The sequence below is a fragment of the Macaca fascicularis genome, chromosome 6, assembly GCF_037993035.2.
Source record: "Macaca fascicularis isolate 582-1 chromosome 6, T2T-MFA8v1.1".
NCBI classification, from domain to species: Eukaryota; Metazoa; Chordata; class Mammalia; order Primates; family Cercopithecidae; genus Macaca; species Macaca fascicularis.
The window spans coordinates 95,455,638-95,476,517 of NC_088380.1; the positions used below are offsets into that span (position 1 = coordinate 95,455,638).

Sequence of the window (20,880 nt, forward strand, 5' to 3'; positions counted from 1 at the left end):
ATATTTTCCCCCATTATGTGTCCTCACAAGAAGAGACCTTCCTTGTATCCTCCTATCTACACAGTGAATGTCACATACTGAGTGATCAATAAATATTTCTTGGGTGAATGTATGAAGGAAGGAATGAGTGGATCTCTGAACTTGTGACTCTCTTCAATCAGATTTTTACCTGATTAATGCTGACATATATGTTCCAGAAAAAATAAAAATATAATAATTATACAGAATAACAATTTATATTTCCAGTTAACATGACTGAAATATACCCAGAAAAAATATTTATTCATTAGAGTATCTTACTTTAAGGATTTTTTTTTATTTGATGACATAAAAATCTGAGGTCTGGACTGTTTTCTATCATTAAAAGTCCCATGACTTTTCTTCATGCCCCAAATTCAATATGCCAGCCAAATTCTAGTAATTACGTGTTTCCTTCTTAGAATTCCCAAAGAGTATGAATTAGGAAGATAATTCTTTTCTTTCCTCTGTTGGCCATGATGGTCATTTACTGAAACTACCAATGTATAATGCAGCTGATGGGAAATATTAACTTGGGCCACAGCTGTAGTTACATTCTTTGGCTCAACAAACCTCCACAAGTTAGTGAAACAATGATTTGATTTAGGAGAGTTTGAACTCAAGGGTAAACTAACTAAATTGTTGATGGCTAAAATGATTAAGAATAAAAGACGAGGGGAAACTTGAAATTCCTCTACAGCTCTTGTAGCTTATCTTTTTAAAATTCCATTTACTCATGTACCAGTGCTAAGAATTTTACATGAATTATATTATATAATTATTATCCAACCCTAAAAGGTTGGTACAATTATTGCTCCAGATTTTTAGATGAAGTATCTTTGGCTGAATGAGCTTAAGCAACTTGCTCAACGTGACCCAGCTATCATTAGAATCCAGGCATTTTCTTATTTTTGTTCTGGTTATCAAAATATTACATGTTTATTATAGATAATGTATAAAGTAGACAAAGTATTACAAACAAAATAAAATATCAACTATAATCTCCAAGTTAGAGACGAATATAATTAACATTTTGGTGACTGTCTTACTAGTGTTTATTTTCCATGATTATATGTGTCACAAAATGTTACAAGTATACCATGTACAGTCAGGCACCGCATTAATGATGTTTTGGTCAATGACTGCATATACAATGGCGGTCCCATAAGATTATAATACCATATTTTTACTGTACCTTTTCTATGTTTAGATACACAAATACCATTGTGTTACAACTGCCTCCATTATTCAGTACAGTAACACGCTGTACAGGTTTGTAGCCTAGGAGCAATAGGCTAGACTATATAGCTAGGTGTGTAGTAAGCTATACCATCTAGGTTTTTGTAAGTATACACTGTGATGTTTGCATAACAAAATCACCTAACCACACATTTCTCAGAACATATTCCCATAGGAAAGCAGCACATGACTTTGTAGTATTTTGCAATCTGCTTCTTAAAAATTTGAATTTTATTTTAGTTAATATACTTCTACAGAATCACTTTTAGTGATGATACACTATTCTGATTTATTAAATTAATATTATTTAATTTATACATTCAGTTTGTAGTTACTTTGCTATTAAAAATTATGTGACTATATATAATGACACTCAGACTCAAAATAAAGTGATGGAGAAAAATCTACCAAGAAAATGGAAAACAAAAAAAAGTAGGAGTTACAATGCTAATTTTACATAAAACAGATTTCAAACCAACGAAGATCAAAAAAGACAAAAAAGGGCATTACATAATGGTGAAAGGTTCAATCCAAGAAACCTAACTATCCTAAATATAAGTGCACCCAACACAGGAACACCCAGATTTATAAAGCAAGTTCTTAGAGACCTACAAAGAGACATAGATTCCCACACAATAATAGTGGGAGACTTCAACACTCCACTGGCAGTGTTAGACAGATCACTGAGGCAGAAAATTAACAAAGATATTTGGGACCTAACTTCAGCATTGGACGAAATAGATCTGATAGACATTTACAGAAATCTTCACCCCCAAACAACAGAATATACATTCTCCTCATCACCACATGGCACATACTCTAAAATTGATCACATATTTGGACATAAAACAATCCTCAACAAATGTAAAATAACTGAAATCATACCAAATACACTCTTGGACCACGGCACAATAAAAACAGAAGTCAAGGCAGTGAATATCTCTCAAAACCATGCTATTACATGGAAATTAAACAACATGCCCCTGAATGACTTCTGGGTAAATAATGAAATTAAGGCAGAAATCAAGAAGTTCTTTGAAAATAATGAGAACAAAGATATGACATACCAGATTCTCTGGGACACAGCTAAGGCAGTGTTAAATTCATAGCACTAAATGCCCACATCAAAAAGAAAGATTTCAAATTAACAACCTAACTTCACAACAGAATGAATAAGAGAGACAAGAACAAGGTCAGTGAAGTGGCTCATGCCTGTCCCAGCACTTTGGTAGGCCGAGGCAGGAGGATCATTTGAGGTCAGGAGTTCAAGACCAGCCTGGCCAACATGATGAAACTGTCTCTACTAAAAATACAAAAATTACCCAGGTGCGGTGGTGCACACCTGTAATCCTACTCGGGAGGCTGAGGCAGGAGAATTGCTTGAACCCAGGAGGTGGAGGTTGCAGTGGGTTGAGATCATGCCATTGCACTCTAGCTTGGGCGACAGAGTGAGACCCTGTCTTTAAAAAAAAAAAAGAAGAAGAGAAAAAAGAAACAAGAACAAATCAACCCCAAAGTCAGTAGAAGATGACAAATAACAAATACCAGAGCTGAACTGCAGGAAATCGAGACACAAAAAAACCATTCAAAAGATTAATGAATGCAAGAGTTGTTTTTTTTTTTTTTTTGAAAAAAGCAATAAAATTTATAGGCCACTAGCTAGACTAATAAATAAGCAAAGAGAGAATATCCAAATAAATGCATTAAAAATGATGAAGGAAATGTTACTAGTAACCCCACAGAAATAAAAACAACCATCATAAACTACTGTGAACACCTCTGTGCACACAAACTAGAAAACCTAGAAGAGATGAATAAATTTCTGGACACATATATCCTCCTAAGACTGAGCCAGGAAGAAATTTATTCCTTGAACAGGCCAATAATGAGCTCCAAAATTGAATCAGTAATAAATAGTCTACCAATAAAAAAAAAGCACAGGGCCTGATGGATTTACAGCTCAATTCTATCAGATGTACAAATAAGAGCTGGTACCATTCCTGCAGAAACTATTCCAAAAATCCCTCCTCCCCAACTCATTCTATGAGGCCAGCATCATTTTAATACCAAAACCTGGCAGAGAAACAACAAATAAAGAAAACTTCAGGCCAATATCCTTGATGAATATCAATGCAAAAACCCTCAACAAAATACTGGCAAACCTGGCACATCAAAAACTAATCCACCATGATCGAGTAGGCTTCATCCCTGGGATGCAAGGTTGGTTCAACATACACAAATCAATAAATGTGATTCATCACATAAGCAGAACTAAAGACAAAACCACATTATTATCTCAATAGATGCAGAAAAGGCTTTTCATAAAATTCAACACCACTTCATGTTAAAAACTCTCAGTAAACTAGGTATTGAAGGAACATAACTCGAAATAACAAAAGCCATCTATGACAACCCCATAGCCAATGTTATATTAAATGGGCAAAAGCTGGAAGCTTCTCTCAAAAAACTGGCACAAGATAAGGATGCCCTCTCTTACTACTTCTGTTCAACACAGAATTGGAAGTCCTAACCAGAGCAATCAGGCAAGAGAAAGAAATAAAGGGCATCTGAATTGGAGGAGAGGAAGTCAAACTATTTCTGCTTGCAGAGGACATAATTCTGTATCTAGAAAGCACCATAGCCTAGGCCCAAAAGCTCCTTCAGCTGATAAATAACTTCAGCAAAGTTTTAGGATACAAAATCAATGTACAAAAATCACGAGCATTCCTATACACCACCAACAGCCAAACCGAGAGCCAAATCAGAAAGGCAATCCCATTCACAACTGTCACACACACACACACACACACACACACAAATACCTAGAAATATAGCTAACTAGGAAGCCAAAGATCTCTACAATGAGAATTACAAAACACTGCTCAAAGAAATCAGAGAAGACACAAACAAATAAAAAAAAAATCCCATGCTCATGGATGGGAAGAATCAATATAATTAAAATGGCTATACTGTCCAAAGCAATTTACAGATTCAGCGCTATTCCTATCAGACTACTGACAACATTCTTCACAAAACTAGGAAAAACTATTTTAAAATTCATATGGAACCAAAAAAGAGTCTGAATAGCCAAGGCAATCCTAACCAAAAAGAACAAAGCTGGAGGCATCACATTACCTACCTTGAAAATTACAAGGTTACAGTAACCAAGACAGCATGGTACTGGTACCTAAACGGGTACATAGACCAATGGAACAGAATAGAGAGCCCAGAAATAAGGCCTAACATCTACAACCATCTGATCTTTGACAAAGCTGACAAAAATAAACAATAGGGAAAAGACTCCCTATTCAATAAATGGTGCTGGGATAACTGGCTAGCCACCTACAGGAGATTGAAGCTGGACCCTTTCCTGACACCATATACAAATATCAACTCAAGATGGATTAAAGACGTAAATATAAAACCCAGAATTATAAAAATCCTGGAAGACTACCTAGGCAGTAACATCCTGGACATAGGAATGAGCAAAAATTTCGTGACAAAGTCACTAAAAGCAATGGCAACAAAAGCAAAAATTGACAATTGGGATCTAATTGAACTTAAGAGCTTCTGCACAGCAAAAGAAACTAACAACGGAGTAAACAGATAACCTACAGAATCGGAGATATTCTGCAGGCTGCAAACTATGCATCTCACAAAGGTCTAATATCCAAAATCTATAAGGAACTTAAATTTACAAGAGAAAAACAACTCCATTAAAAAGTGGTCAGACTACATGAACAGACACATCTCAAAAGAAGACATGCATGTGGCTAACAAGCATATGAAAAAAAGCTGGCCGGGTGTGGTGGCTCACGCCTATAATCCCAGCACTTTAGGAGGCCGAGGCGGGTGGATCACCTGAGGTCAGGAGTTTGAGACCAGCCTGGTCAACATGGCGAAACCCTGTCTCTACTAAAAATACAAAAATTAGCTGGGCATGGTGGCACACACCTGTAGTCCCAGGTACTTGGGAGGTTGAGGCAGGAGAACTGCTTGAACCCAGGAGGCAGATGTTGCAGTGAGCCAAGATCATGCCACTGTACTCCAGCCTGGGCAACAGAGTGAGACTTGGTGTCAAAAAAAAAAAAAAAAAAAAAAAAAAAAGAAGGAAAGAAAGAAAGAAAAGCTCAATATTATGAATCATTAGAGAAAGGCAAATCTATATCACAATGAGATCCCAATGAGTAGTCAGAATGGCTACTATTAAAATGTCAAAAAATAACAGATGCTGGCAAGGCTGTGGAGAAAAGGGAACGCTTATACACTATTGGTGGGACTGTAAATTAGTTCAACCATTGTGGAGAGCAGTATGGTGATTCCTCAGAGAGCTAAAAGCAGAACTACATTTGACCCAACAATCCCTTTACTGGGTATATACCCAAAGGAATATAAAACATTCTACCATAAAGAGACATGCATGTGAATTTTCACTGCAGCACTATTCACAATAACGAAGACATGAAATTAACCTAAATGTCCATCAGTGACAGATAGGATAAAAAAATGTGGTACATATACACCATGGAATATTATGCAGCTGTAAAAAAGAATGGGATCATGTCTTTTGCAGGAACATAGATGGAGCTGGATGCTATCATCCTTAGCAAATTAATACAGGAACAGAAAACCAAATACCACATAGTCTCACTTATAAGTGGGAGCTAAATGATGAGAACTTATGAACACAAAGAAGAAAACAACAGACCCTTGGGCCTACTTGAACCAGGAGGGTGGGAGGAGAGAGAGGAGCAGAAAAGATAACTATTGGGTACTGGGCTAAATACCTGGGTGATGAAATAATCTGTACAACAATCCCCATGACACATTTACCTATGTAATAAACCTTCACATGTACCTCTAAACCTAAAATAAAAGTTAAACATTTTTTTAAGTAAAAAAAATTATGTGACTAGATCTTTATAATCTTTTACATATCTGTGACTATTTATTTTGACTGTGTTTGTTGAACTAGAGTTAATTATTATTATTATTATTTTTTGAGATGGAGTTTCACTCGTTGCCCAGGCTGGAGTGCAATGGCACGATCTCAGCTCACTACAACTTCTGCCTCCCTGGTTCACGTGATTCTCCTGCCTCAGCCTCCAAAGTAGCTGAGATTTCAGGCATGCACCACCATGCCCAGCTAAGTTTGTATGTTTAGTAGAGGTGGGGTTTCACCATGTTGGTGAGGCTGGCCTCGAACTCCTGACCTCAGGTGATCCACCCTCCTTGGCCTCTCTAAGTGCTGGGATTACAGGTGTGAGCCACTGCACCTGGTGAGTTAATTCTTTAAGGTTGCAAAATTATTTTTTCCTCTTAGTTGGAATGAAATTTTGTAATAAAATATAAATTGTTAAAATTTCTACAATTCACATTGCTCATGTATAAATTCTGAAGAGAAAATTAACTCTCTTCAGAATGTACGATAATTTCTTGCCTCTGTATCTGTTAGAATATTAGAATATTCTTCTAAAGGCCATTTGGGAACTCATGATAGTTTTGTTTAGGTATCGTTTGATGTAGAAAAGTGTGAAGAGAGGTAAAGATGCTATGAGATGACAAAATAGAAAGTTTAAACATCTCAGTTCAATTCAATTCTCCCTCCCTCCCTCTCTTTATTCCTTCCTTCCCTCCTTCCTCCCTTTCTTCCCTCTTTCATTTCCTCTTTCTTTCTACTTCCCTCCTTTCCTTTTCTCCCTTCATTGCAATGTACCAACACATTATCATGGTCTTTCTCTGTAAGGAATGGGACCCCGTAGATGGCTTTCAGAAAAGGATTCCTGTGTACTAGATAGTCCATTGTTTAGTTTACTATAACCAAGTTATTAAAATTTTGGACCTATGAATATTAAGTGGAACACAGAAACAATGTTGTAAGCCAGAACCACTTCACTATTATGAAATTCATTGAAAAATGTTTGACTTCATCTGTGTAATACAAAGAGCATGTAAATTAGCAGAAGGAGCTATAAAATGTTTAGACAAATATCAAAGTTGACTTTATAAGGAAACAGAGAGAGCCTGATTAGATTCTGGCTCTATGGGAAAACCAGTTGTTTAGAAAAGATGGGTCTGGATAAGAAAAAAACTGATGGTGATTTCTTCCTGAAGCCACCCTTGACTAATTCACCTGCACAGGTCTTTTTGAATTCCTCTAATACTTATAGGCCATCCTATGAATCCAGCAATTTTTTTGTTTTTGTTTTTTGTTTTTTTTTTGTTTTTCAGATGGAGTCTTGCTCTTGTCACCCAGGCTGGAGTGCAATGGTTTTGATCTTGGCTCACTGCAACCTTCGCCTCCTGGGTTCCAGTGATTCTCCTGCTTTAGCCTCCTGAGTAGCTGGGATTACAGACTCGTGCCACCATGCCTGGCTAGTTTTTGTATTTTTAGAAGAGATGGGGTTTCACCATGTTGGCCAGGCTGGTCTTGAACTCCTGACCTCAGGTGATCTGCCTGCCTCGGCCTCCCAAAGTACTGGGATTACAGATGTGAGGCAACGTGCCTGGCCAAATCTAGCATTTTATATTGCTGACAAGATTTAGGTGAGTGAGAAATACAAGTAAATAGTCTATAATAGACCACGACAAATATGTTCTGAGTGCACCATTAGGGTCATGGAAAAATTTCCCCAATTTTTTTTTTCAAAGCAGAGAGATGATTATGGAGATGCACTTTATTACCACTGCTAATATTTTCTTTTCCTTTTTTTTTTTTTTTTCTTTTCCTGAGGGGTTTTTAAATGACTTTCTTACATTCTCCTGCAAATGACCTTGCTTTTCTTCCAACTGAACTTGGTATCTGGCTCTCCCCTTGACTCTCTATTTAAAGACTGTGTCTTTTTCACTTTTAAACTTTCATGATGTGTGTCACCTAATAGGTCAAGTATAGATCTGGGATTAGAATGAGGTAAAATTGCAATTTTATCTGTGTTTACTTAATCTGTATTTGAAGTTCCTTGTATGGACGGTGGCTTTCCTAAGAACTAATAAGGAGGCTAAAGTAGACTGACTCAGTGGTAGAGCTTCCAAGGAAAGGTGACCTTTACACAGATAGGAAATACTCGCAAAAAAGCATGGTGAGACCAGAGCGCAAATAGACAAAGAAAAGACTTCATTCTAACATAAGTTAAAACAAGTCTTTTTTTTTTTTTTAACCTTCTACTACTCGCTGTTGTACAATAGTAAAGTATAACTTATTTGAACTTTTAGGAACAATAAGAAAAGCTGTATAGCAAACCAAAATCATTTCTGTAAGAAAATAGACTTATTTTTGTGCATTTTTTGATAGTGCATTATAGTAAATATTGTAGAATTCTCTTTTGCTAGGAGTGCAAATAATTTTAAACAGACACTATCAACTAAAATATTACTTTGCTTGATTTATTTGATCTAAAAGTCCTCTAAAGCATAACATTTTGTTTTAATTTAAAAAAATTGCTTTTGTAGAGATGGGGGTCTCACCATGTTGCCCAGGCTAGTCTCTTGGTTCCAAGCAATCCTCTTGCATGGGCCTCCCAAAGTGCTGGGATTATAGGTGTGAGCCACTGCGCCTAATTTAAAATGTAAAATTAAACTCCAAATGATATCCATTTATTAGTATTATTGAACATAAATTTACTATTAAGTATGAATTTATTTAACATCAATCTATTATTAATTGCTTTGCTGGGTTGAATCATGCAGTTGTAGTAAGAGTATTTTTTTCTTTTTTTTTAAGGAAGACTGTTTTGTAGGGGCTCTATCTCAACATCTTGAACTACCAGTTGAGCTGGTAAGGTGTCCGGAATTGGTGGGTTCTTGGTCTCGCTGACTTCAAGAATGAAGCTGCAGACTCTCGCCATGAGTGTTACAGTTCTTAAAGATGGTGTGTCTGGAGTTTGTTCCTTCAGATGTTCAGATGTGTCTGGAGCTTCTTCTTTCTGGCGGATTGGTGGTCTCACTGTCAGGAGTGAAGCTGCAGACCTTCGTGGTGAGTGTTATAGCTCTTAAAGGCAGCGCATCTTCCCGGTGGGTTCCTGGTCTCGCTGGCTTCAGGAGTGAAGCTGCAGACCTTCGAGCTGAGTGTTACAGCTCTTAAAGGCAGTGTGAACCCAAAGAGTGAGCAGCACCAAGATTTATTGCAAAGAGCAAAAGAACAAAGCTTCCACAGTGTGGAAGGCGACCCCAGCGGGTCGCAGGTGCTTGTCGCTGCAGCCTGCTTTTATTCCTTTATCTGGCCCCACCCATATCCCACTGATTGGTCCATTTCACAGAGAGCTGATTGGTCCGTTTTGACAGAATGCTGATTGGTGCGTTTACAATCCTTGAGCTTGACAGTCACAGAGTGCTAGTTAGCTAGATACAGAGTTAGCTAGATACAGAGTACCAATTGGTGTATTCACAAACCTTGAGCTAGACACAGAGTGCTGATTGGTGCATTTACAATCCTTAAGCTAGACACAGAGTCACAGAGTGCTAGTCCTCCAAGTCTCCACTAGGTTAGCTAGATACAGAGTGCTGATTGGTGCACATACCATCCTCCCACTAGATATAAAAGTTCTCCAAGTCCCCATCCGGTTCAGGAGCCCAGTTGGCTTCACCCAGTGGATCCTGCACTGGGGCTGCGGGCTGAGCTGCCCACCAGTGACGAGCGGGGCCTGCACTCCTCAGCCCTTGGTCCATGGAGCAGGGGGCTGCGCCCTTCTGGGAGGCTCTGGCCACGCGAGAGCCTATCCTAGGGCAGGAGCTCAGATACGGCGGGCTGCAGGTCCCAAGTCCTGCCCCGCGCGGAAGCAGCTAAGGCCGGGCCAGAACTTGAGTGCAGCGCCGGCGGGCCGGCACTGCTGGGGAACCCAGCGCAATCTCCACAGCTGCTGGCACGGGTGCTAAGCCCCTCACTGCCCTGGGCCGGCAGCGCCGGCTGGCTGCTCCGTGTGCGGGGCCCACCGAGCCTGCGCCGCGCCTGCCAGAACTCGCACTGGTCCGCGAGTGCCGCAGGTGGTCCCGGTTGCCTCCCATATCTCTCCCTCCACACCTCCCAGCAAGCAGAGGGAGGCGGCTCCGGCCTCAGCCAGCTCTGAGAGGGACTCCCACGGTGCCATGGAGGGCTGAAGCGCTCCTCGAGGCCGAGAAGGGCGAGGGCTGCTAGCACATTGTCACCTCTCAATAACACCTTTTTCCATGGAAACTCATGGAGTTTTAGTTTAAAAAACACTTAAAATACTTATTTTTCGGTCTTAGACATGACTTTTTGAATAAAAATATCTGAACAAACATTCACAGGTGAATTTGTGGCATTAACGTTTGTGTGGGCAGCGTGCTTGGAGTTTCTGAGGGTGCAGAGATTGTATTTCAGAAAAAGGAAGTGGTAGGAGTTAAGGCAATAGAGTATGGTGGGGAGTAGGATGATAGCTAGCTTGCCTGATGCCCAGGAAAATAGGAGAAGGTAAGACTGAAAGGCAGTTTGGGGTGCATTTGGAAATAGCTTGCAACATCTTTGTTCAGTAGACAAGCAGGTATCACAGAATCTTTTTGCTAAGGAGCAGACCTAATCAAGGCAGAGCTTAAACTCAAAATGGAAATTACCAGCCACATTGTTTGGAAGAATAGTGGGCCTAATATGGGGTCAAAACCAAATAAGAGATAAAGCATGTGAAAAGAGAGCAACAGAGAGTTGCAAAAAAGTGCTGAAGAAAAAAATAGATGCAACTTGGTGTTTAATTAGATATGGTGGGGGTGGGAGAGGAATAAAGCAAGATGACTCATGTTTGGAGCCGGAGAGAACAAGTGTACCCTTAACGAACAGGAAGTCAGCAGAAACTAGTTCTTGGAGAAGTTTAATTTTAGAAATGTTAAGTTTGAGGTGCTGCCAGGGCATCCAAATTTAACCCCTTTCTTGGGCCTTTTATTGTAGGGGATAAAAGGCAAGTCCATTCTTTCAGAAAGTGTCCTGCTGTTTACCAATCGCCTACCTTAATTTTCCCAGTGAGCTTCTGACCCTGTTCCCCAGGGTTCTTTGTTTTTTTTTGTTTTGTTTTGTTTTTTTTTTTTGGACGGGCAGGATGAGGTCTTTTCTGTACATTTTTGGGTTTAAGATGTTGGTGAATCTGCAAGATAAGACAACATTTTTCCTTGTTAGTACGGATTATTTTTCATATTAAAGTGACGCTGGTTACTGTGGTTCTCTTCACTAGAGCTTACCAAAGATGCCTTCATACCAGCAGTAAAGCTGTGGAGGAAGGACAGAGTGAGTCACAGGAAAGAATATCCTATCCACCCAGTTCAATTTTACAATCGTGTAGGTAGAACTGGAACTCTGCACAGAGGCCAGGGTTAGAGAGAGAGATGGATTGATCGATTTATCTGCGTGGAAGTGAGTGGAAAGGCAGCGGTAGATCTTCTGAGCGCATGCTTGAGCATGTTCTGCTTTACAACTCACATTTTGTTGGTGGCTGGCTGTGTCTTCTAAAACAGATCAACTGTTCTGGGGCACGGTGAGTCATTCCACGTTGTTTTCTTCCCCGGTTCGACTCTGCATTTGTCCCTAATCAACTTCCTCTTATCTCTAACCATTTTGTCAATGTTTCTGTCTAAGCACTTCTCCTGTCTCCACTGAGGTCAGAAAAAAGGGAAATAGACTGAAATCAACATCCCATCCACAAGGGTATATGAAGTATTCTGCATGTGTGGAGCATCATTCCAGGTTTTTCAATCATATTATGTAAAGAACTGAAGTTAGATAAAAGAAAAGCTTACCTTTACATGACAATTACTAAAAGCTGGAATGAGTTATTGAAAGAGGGCACTGATTCTAAGTATAGAAGAAATGACTAGGTTGGGTACTACCTGCTAGTTGATAATGGAACATAAGATCTTACATATTCTTGGGATAATGTGAATTTTTAAAAATTCTATTTCTTGTAACATATGGGCTGAAGATTGTTTCCCATTACTTTCCGTGCCTGTGTAAGCAGACCCTTATCATTGAGCTTGTGTCTCTCTTTATATATGATTATTTTGTATCTGCCACCTCCTCCATATTGGTTTATACGTTGGCTGATGAAAGTGGAAATTCCATTCTTTCACTTAAGTCTTATTTGCAATCATGTTTTCACATGATTATTATGTATCAGAATCAATTCAGAATCACTTTTTTAAAGTGAAAATCATAAATAATTGTCTTTCTATATGCAGCAGGTCATTATGCAAATGACAAAAATATTTCTTTTACATTAAATAGAGGGAATGAGGAAATAATGTCCTAATTCAGCAGGAACTATTTTTGTTTTGCGTAACTAAGACATTTCCAATTTAGGGAATGCTGGTAGGTCAAGGATCAAGGAAGCTTGGTCAGCAAAAGACTAATGTAATGCATTTTCTCTTTTTCTGCAGATTTCTGTGAATAGACCAGAAGCTGACCTTTACAGGATGTTTGGGTGCAGGTGAGGCTGATTTGAGGCAAATGTGCTTTACAGATCTACAATCTCGTACCTCACTCTGGCTGAAGCACCAGTCCCCAAGTGCAGACTTCTTGCCTGTGTCCTGTATAATACTGTCCAACTCTGAAGCCTCCTACCCTGACCTTGGCCCTTGCTATTTTCTTCAGTGGTTCTGATGATGGAAGAATCAGAAGCGCCTTGTGTATACTGGAAATAGAGTCGGGGCGAGGGGTGGCGTGTGTATTTTTGGGTAGTATTTTTCCTTTTTATCATCTCTGTTCTAACTACTTTCTCTGGGCACAGCTTTGCTCTAATTATAGCAAAGGCTAAACAAGGTGAACTTCAGTCTAGGAAATTTTAGTTCTATAATTTTATGGAGAGAAGGCTTTTTCAAATAATTTCCTTGCTTATTGGTTACTTTTTAACCTGCTTTGTGGGATCCATGCAGTTAATTGATTAATCATCTAATTATTACTGACATGGTTATGGATGTTACTTAGAATTTCAAGGCTTATTTTCCTGTAAGTGGGCATAAAAACACAAATCATAGGTTTGTTTTGAGGATTAAATGAGATCATGGCCAGTGGCTAGAACATATATTTCATGAAAAAATCAATTCAGTTCTATTGACACCAGCATTGAGATATGCTAAATTCAATGCTAATTTGGAGTTTCAGAATTCTGAGACTGGCTTGAATAAGTTTATACTAACTTATAGTAGCAACAGTTGTTGAATGCTTACTATGTAGAAGGCATAGTAAGGTGTATGTTAAATACGTTGTATTAATTTAATTCTCTCTACAGCATCAGGAGGTAGGTTCTACCACCTATATTGTTTAGCTTGGATAGAAATAACTTGTCTAGGGATAGCCTGTTAGATCTGTCTGATCCTGAGGTCTGTACTCCAAACTATATTATACTGCCTCCGTGTGACCATTTTCTTTTTTTTTTTTTAAATTTATTTATTATTATTATACTTTAAGTTGTAGGGTACATGTGCATAACGTGCAGGTTTGTTACATATGTATACTTGTGCCATGTTGGTGTGCTGCACCCATCAACTCATCATTTACATCAGGTATAACTCCCAATGCAATCCCTCCCCCCTCCCCCCTCCCCATGATAGGCCCCTGTGTGTGATGTTCCCCTTCCTGAGTCCAAGTGATCTTATTGTTCAGTTCCCACCTATGAATGAGAACATGCGGTGTTTGGTTTTCTGTTCTTGTGATAGTTTGCTAAGAATGATGGTTTCCAGCTGCATCCATGTCCCTACAAAGGACGCAAACTCATCCTTTTTGATGGCTGCATAGTATTCCATGGTGTATATGTGCCACATTTTCTTAATCCAATCTGCGTGTCACCATTTTCTAATTACAAGTATCATATTTTGAAAGTGAGATACATAAAATTGAGCAGTTGTTCTGTGATTACTGTGAGGTAGACTGTGAGGTGGGAAATGTTACATTTGGAGTGGAAAAAAATTATGATTGTGGATTCGGAATTCCATGATCAGGGATGTCTGGGGACAACTTCTTTTCTAGAACGTGGGTTGGGAGCATGGACTCTGGTCCCATATTTTCTGTGTTTGCATCTCAGCTCTGCCACTTTGTAGCTCTGTGACCTAGGACTAACAACTTCCTGAGCCTCAATTTTTTTGTCTATAAAATGATGAAAATGCTGCCCATCTCAGAGTTATGAGGATTAAATGAGTGAATACATGTAGATTCCTTAGAATAGTGACTGACACTTGGCAAGCACCATTAGATATCACCAGCATTTCTATATCTTTCACTTTATATATCTCTTCTGGCTGTCTTCATGTGTGCATAGTTGCACTCTTGCTAAGAAATGCATAGATTTACTTAAGGATGTTGTGAAGCTTGTCCACAGAATTATTATGTGGTTTTGGAGTCTTTAGTATATTATAATAGAGGGAAAAGTTATTACTGTCCATTTTTCCACTTTCAAAAGCAATTATTGCTTAAGAATTACTGGGATTAATTATCTTTCAAATATATAATTCTGAATTTATATTTATAAAATTGATACCTGTTCAAAATCAATATTAGTAGAAACCAAATATATTGAGTGACTTACTTGGCCTTATCTTTAGTCATAATTTCAGATTAGAAGTGAAAGTGAATTTAAAGGACGTGGTTGTGTTGAACCGTCTCTTCTGTTCTTTTTACGCTTGCATGTGAGTGAGGTAAATGGTTAGACAATTCTTAGCCTTTTTGCCCAGCTCAAGGAAGAGTTAATAAAATAACGTTATGTAAAGTGCATTGAACTCCTCAAGAGAGAAGTGTTATATTAATACCTCCCTCACAGTGATGTTCTCAGACTTAATGTTTGTAAATTGCCTTGGTACTCCCAGTAACATCCTGATGAAGCATCATTTTGTTTTATTGCAAGGAGCTCTAAGTTACACAGAATACAAGTTAAGGGGGAAATAATATCCCAGTCTTTATTTTACAATCAGAAGTACATGAAATAGAGAGAAAACATTTTGTTCCAGTTGTGAACGGTAAAATTGATCATTTGTTTTTTTTCTCTCTGTTACTTTTGGGATGGGGTAGAGTTTATAATGTAGTTTAATTGAATACTCATGGTTAGAGTATTTAATGGCAGAATTGGTGATCACGATACAAAGAGATCTTTAAGGACACTGGTATTCAAATTTTTAAAGTTAAATTCCAATTTTAAGAGTCAGTTTTTTTATATGATTACTATTAAGTTTGGCATTTTTGAGACATGTCTTAAATCAATATCTGTAATACTTACAAACATCAGTAGGGAGAATCATATTGTAAACACATATTCTTGCTGTAGGGTACATTTTAAATGTCTAAACACTAATCAATATAGCAAAATTAAGTATTGACTAAAATAGCTTTATAATAAGTAATTATTGGTTTGCTCTTTTAGAAATTAGACATTTTCACTTTGGGAATAAAGAGTAAATTTACTGTCATGAAATTAAAGTGTTTTTGACCTTTTTGTACAACTTTCCTCTGTCTATGAAATGATTAGGTTTAAATATGATTGCACAGCTGTATTATGTTGCAAGCATCAATTTTTAATTATTATAAGGTCAATGTTAGAACAAATGTGATTAGAACAGTACCTCAGTGCAGTTATTTGCTTTCTACTCAGAAACCACTCTGTGTTTACTAAAACTAACCCAAACCTCTCTCGGTTGATATGGCTAATTAGATTCTTGCCAAATCCTTTGCTTTCCTCAGTGTTCATTCTACGTATGTTATTTTGTTGATTCTTTCAGTTTTTTAAAATACAAATTTCTTGATTTATTTGTTCCCTTCATAGGGGGACATTTATTTTTCTATGTGTCTATGTGTGCACATCTCTCTGTGTGTATAACCGCAGATAACAGTAGCTTCACAATCCTCCTGCCTTGTATAGCACAAATATTTCTTCCACACAATATTATTGGGCACTGATTTGTATGAAGCACATCTAAATAGAAAAGGAGTTTCCTTGCCAAGCCTAGGTTTTTATGATTCTATGTTCACAGAGATTTGCTGCTTTCCTGAGTTTTTAGTTTCTTCAAATTAAAAGTTTCCTGCCTCATAAAAACATGACAAAAATTTCCTGCTACATAAAAACATGACACATTATTCATTAAAATTCCCAAGATTTTCAGCATTAATAGTAATTCAGGTTTTAATCACAAAAGTGGTTTTCTAATTCTTAATTAGTTGTTCAGATTTCATTTACTGTTGACATATTATCTACATTTTAAAAACAGCAATAATACTGGGCAAAAAAATTTGTTGCCTTTAGTAAATGAAGCAGCCTAAGATTTTCTGCACAGAACACACAGGCCGAATAGTCCATCTTTGTGGCTTGGGGAATGAGTGGTCAGATGTTGCCTGGGCTCCACTGAGGGTCTTAAGATGTAGCAGTAAAGGGAAATCACTTGGCTATGGCAAGTGGAAGAAGGGCTGGTGGAGTAGTGATGCATTAGCAGGAATAAGCAGAATGTGCTACTAAGAAGGTAAGTCTTATCTTTGATTCATTAATAATTCTTCAGTCGATTTCATGGGAGTATAAAGGAACACTTAAGAGAACTTACTCTTATGTTAGATGATGCAGCTTTCACCCCATAATCCCTTCTCATCTGTTACATTATTTTTGAGTCATATATTCTGAAAACAGTTGCTTTTGAAAAATAAATATGTAGGGTCCTCTTGTCGAATACTTTCAAGTTCTATGTAGGGTCTAATGATATAACTCCCCACGTTGTAACAATGAGGGAGAAGATATTTTGGAATTGGATGGTTCTTCTCCAAATCTCTTAAATTATATTACCCAAGAGGAAGCTAATTCTGAGTGGTGTTGTGGAAGCCTAGTTATGGTAGTCAATGCTGAGAGTCTCTTGGAAACATCTTGACATAAATGTCTCCATAACCTCTGACTGTAAAGGTTCATGTACAACAGAAGCCCGTGACAGGCTTGCATTTCAAAGTTTCTAGTTTCAGGAACTGCTCTTAGCTACTGGGCTCTTAGTTACTAAGCTATTTAGACCCAGCATATTTATCATATTTATAGTTATTATACTTAGTTGCTCAACAAGTCTAAAAAAAGATAGCTACAAAACTGTTTTTATGTTTCTGCCAATAGCTTAAATATCATTTTTCACATTTTCTAAATCATATTGAATGGAGAGATTCTATGATTAAAAAATAACGAATCTAATCACCAAGTTCCTCTTATTCTCCAGCCCTTCTACTGCCTCCACCATCACTACTTATTGACCAAAATATTTATGAATAATGCACTGCAAACATTTCTGCAGAAATTCCTCTTCTTATAAACAAGGCACCATAGAAAGCTCATGAATGAACAATTTTATAGAGTGTAAAAGCCAAAGAAATGTTAATCAAGGTTAAAATTATGTCTTCTTCCTGTCAGCCACAGAAATTAGGTAAAAGCTTTGTTTTCTGATGCGGCAATTTCATGGAACCTTTCTCAGTTACATGGAGCCTTTCTCAGTTACCTTCACTGAGCCCAACCCTTTTTCCAAGATGTCATTAAAACATTTTCACAAGAGAAGAGGGCCAGCTGTGACACTTCATTTTTCAGTCTCTAACTGCCTCTGGATTTGCTTTACCTTTCAAGTCTGCACTAACATCCAGGTTTTGGATAATATGACAATTTGCATGGATTACATATTTAGAGCAGATTATAACATGTTTGGTTTGGTGGTCAGATGAGTCTAGTGTAGGGAATATAAATATGGCTCAGTATGAAAAGGTACAAGAGTAGCATACTGCTATATTTCTAAATTGAATAAAATTGATATACTCATTATCCACCTTAGTTTGGCTAGATATTCAGTAATGGCTGTAATTGGTTTGTTCCTACCCTCTTTTTTGGTACGATGCAGGAAACTTCTGTGGCCTACACACTAGGAAAAAGGCAGGGAAGGACTTTTGGTCCTCCGTTTACTTTTTTTTTTGCATTGTGATAGACGCTTATAGTTATAAGCCTTGATGGTCTAATTTTAGGTGCTCTACTTACTCCAAGCCAAGCTAGGAGAGGATAGGAAACTTTGTCAAAGCTTAAAGGCTACTAGGAAATGAAATTTTTGAATAGCCTGGAATCACTTTCCCTACCTGGTCATATCACCTCTTCTAGGGTGTGGTGAAGAATTTTCATGAAGCCGCATGAGTAGCCAATTATTCTATGAAAATTGATCAGCCACATCATAAAAATGAAAAATAACATGATAGGAGGATGAAGTCTGGAACACTGCCTTTGGGGAGAGAAGCAGAGCTGGTCCAAGCCCTGGCCCCAAGTAAAGCCACTGCCCCGGAGCCACCTTGGAGGTCCCTCTCCCCACTAGATGCCTTTTTGCACAGCACTGGGCTCTGGTCCCTGCTCCCACCTCTCTGGACCACTGCACCTGGATGAGCAGTGGCGAGTTGGGGAGGCACAGCGTGACCCAATAAGATCTGTCTATTTAAGCTTGTTCTGCTGGATCTGCAGTGGGCAAATCCAACCTGTCCTCTGCCTTGTGAAGGGACAATTTCATGAGTACCAGGAGAGCACAATCGGAGCAGCCTTCCTCACACAGAATGTCTGCTTGGACAACACAACAGTCAGGTTTGAGATCTGGGACATGGTTGGACAGGAGTGGTATCACAGCCTGGCCGCCATGTATTCTTGGGAAGCCCAGGCTGCCATCATGGTCTATGACGTCACCAATACAGATACATTTGCTGGAGATAAGAACTGGGTGAAGGAGCTATCGAGGCAGGCCAGCCCCAACATGGTCCTTGCACTCACAGGTAACAAGGCAGACCTGGCCAGTAAGAAAGCCCTGGAATTCCAGGAAGCACAAGCCTATGCAGACAACAACAGTTGGCTGTTCATGGAGACATCAGCAAAGGCTGCAATGAATGTGAATGAAATTTTCATGGCAATAGCTGAGAAGCTTCCCAAGAACAAGCCCCAGAATGCAGCTGGTGCTCCAGACAGAAACCAAGGTGTGGGACCTCCAGGAGAACCAGCCGGCCAGCCCCAGCCAGTGTTGCAGCAATGGAGTCCCCCTTGCCTGCTGCTGCCCCCACCTTCTCCACCTTAACAACTTGAAATCCACTCTTACCAATCGTACTTAACGACTTGGGCCACCTCTTGGGTAAGGGGGTAGGAGTAGGAGTCCACCATGATTTCTCCATATAATTTTGGTCATAGGCCATAGTGAGTTATTTCACCTATACCTTTCTGTACAAATGCTAATTCGACTTAAATCTGAAGTCACTTTTTAAATATATATGATCTTCTGCTCTTCCCACTTCCTCCTCTTCCTACTGCTTTCCCACTTTTCTTTTGCTGGTTGTAGCCACATGCTCCCCTCTGGGAAACCACAGCATTATCACAGCGTTATTGTGACAGCCACAAACCCGTTGCCTACAACTCCTCCACCCTCGGTCACCCTGACCTCTGGCTCTGAGCCCAGTTCTGACCAAATCATGATGAGTATTTGGGGGTGGCTGGGTAGGGGGGATAGTGGGAGGGGACAGAACCAACTTCTTCTTGTATTTTGTATTGTATGTTTTCTTCAAAATGTAACCAATCAGTATCTTGTCAATATAGTCAAAATGTGGTTGATCATATTTTCGTAGGATAATTGGCTACTCATGTGGCTTCATGAAAATTCTTCACCACATTCAAAAGGGGGTGATATGACCAGGTAGTGAAAGTGATTCCGGACTATTCAAAAATTTCAATATAGTTAGATAAAAAATTAATATGGCAATGAGGTAATAGTTTATACTCACTACATAACAAAAAATAAAAATTAGGGCTATAACAAGTGATGATAAAGAAAGGGAGTAATGAAACACATAAGCTGTCAGTGGGAATATAAGCAGGTGCAACCACACACAATGCTCACAACACTTAACCACTGTGTCAGGCATTAATGCTTTAGTTACTGAATTGTGAGAAAGTCTCTGTTGGCTAAGAGACTGGCTAGGTATGATGACCAACTTGTCCTGTTTTAACTTTTCTGGCTTAAAACTGAAATGTCCTGTCCTGGAAGCCCTCTCAGTTCCAGGAAAGCTGGGATAGTGTAGGTTACCCTGTGGACATAGCAATTGCAAGGGGATCCTCCAGAGACTTAGGGCAGCAGTTGTTTATCAAGTGTGGAATTATTTCAATATTTTACAAACAGGTCAAGTCATCCTGGTGTGTAGCAGCCTGGATACATGCACTTTGGAAAACATTTCGGCATTTGGCGTTCTGTGAACTTCAATATACACATGCTCTGTGACTCCCAAGTTCCTCTCAGTGGCATATAGATTAGAGCAACTCTTGAGCATGTTTGTTAGGAAATGTGTACAAGAATTTCATGGCCGCATTGTATGTAATAACAAAAAAAGTTGGAAACAAACATTCTGCAACGAGACATTAGATGACTGTATTGTGCTTTTCATACAATGGAATACTATGAAGCAGTAGCACTGAAGGGACCAGCATGAACTCATCTCACAAATGATATTGAGCCAAAGAAACAAGTCGAAAAATACAGAGGATATGGTTGATTTATATAAAGTTAGAATCAGGCAAAAGTAAGTAATATTTTAAAGAGATACAAACATAAAATTATAAATAATAGCAAGTAGCTAATAAATACAAAAATTTCTGGTGGTGATTACCTGTGGGATACAGGAAGGGG

At 38.7% G+C, this 20,880-nt stretch overlaps 1 pseudogene; it reads left to right on the forward strand.

Moving 5' to 3' along the window:
* Positions 1 to 17,933: 17,933 nt before the first annotated feature.
* LOC102130780 (ras-related protein Rab-5C pseudogene) lies at positions 17,934 to 19,318 on the forward strand (annotated as a pseudogene).
* The last annotated feature ends 1,562 nt before the right edge of the window (positions 19,319 to 20,880 follow it).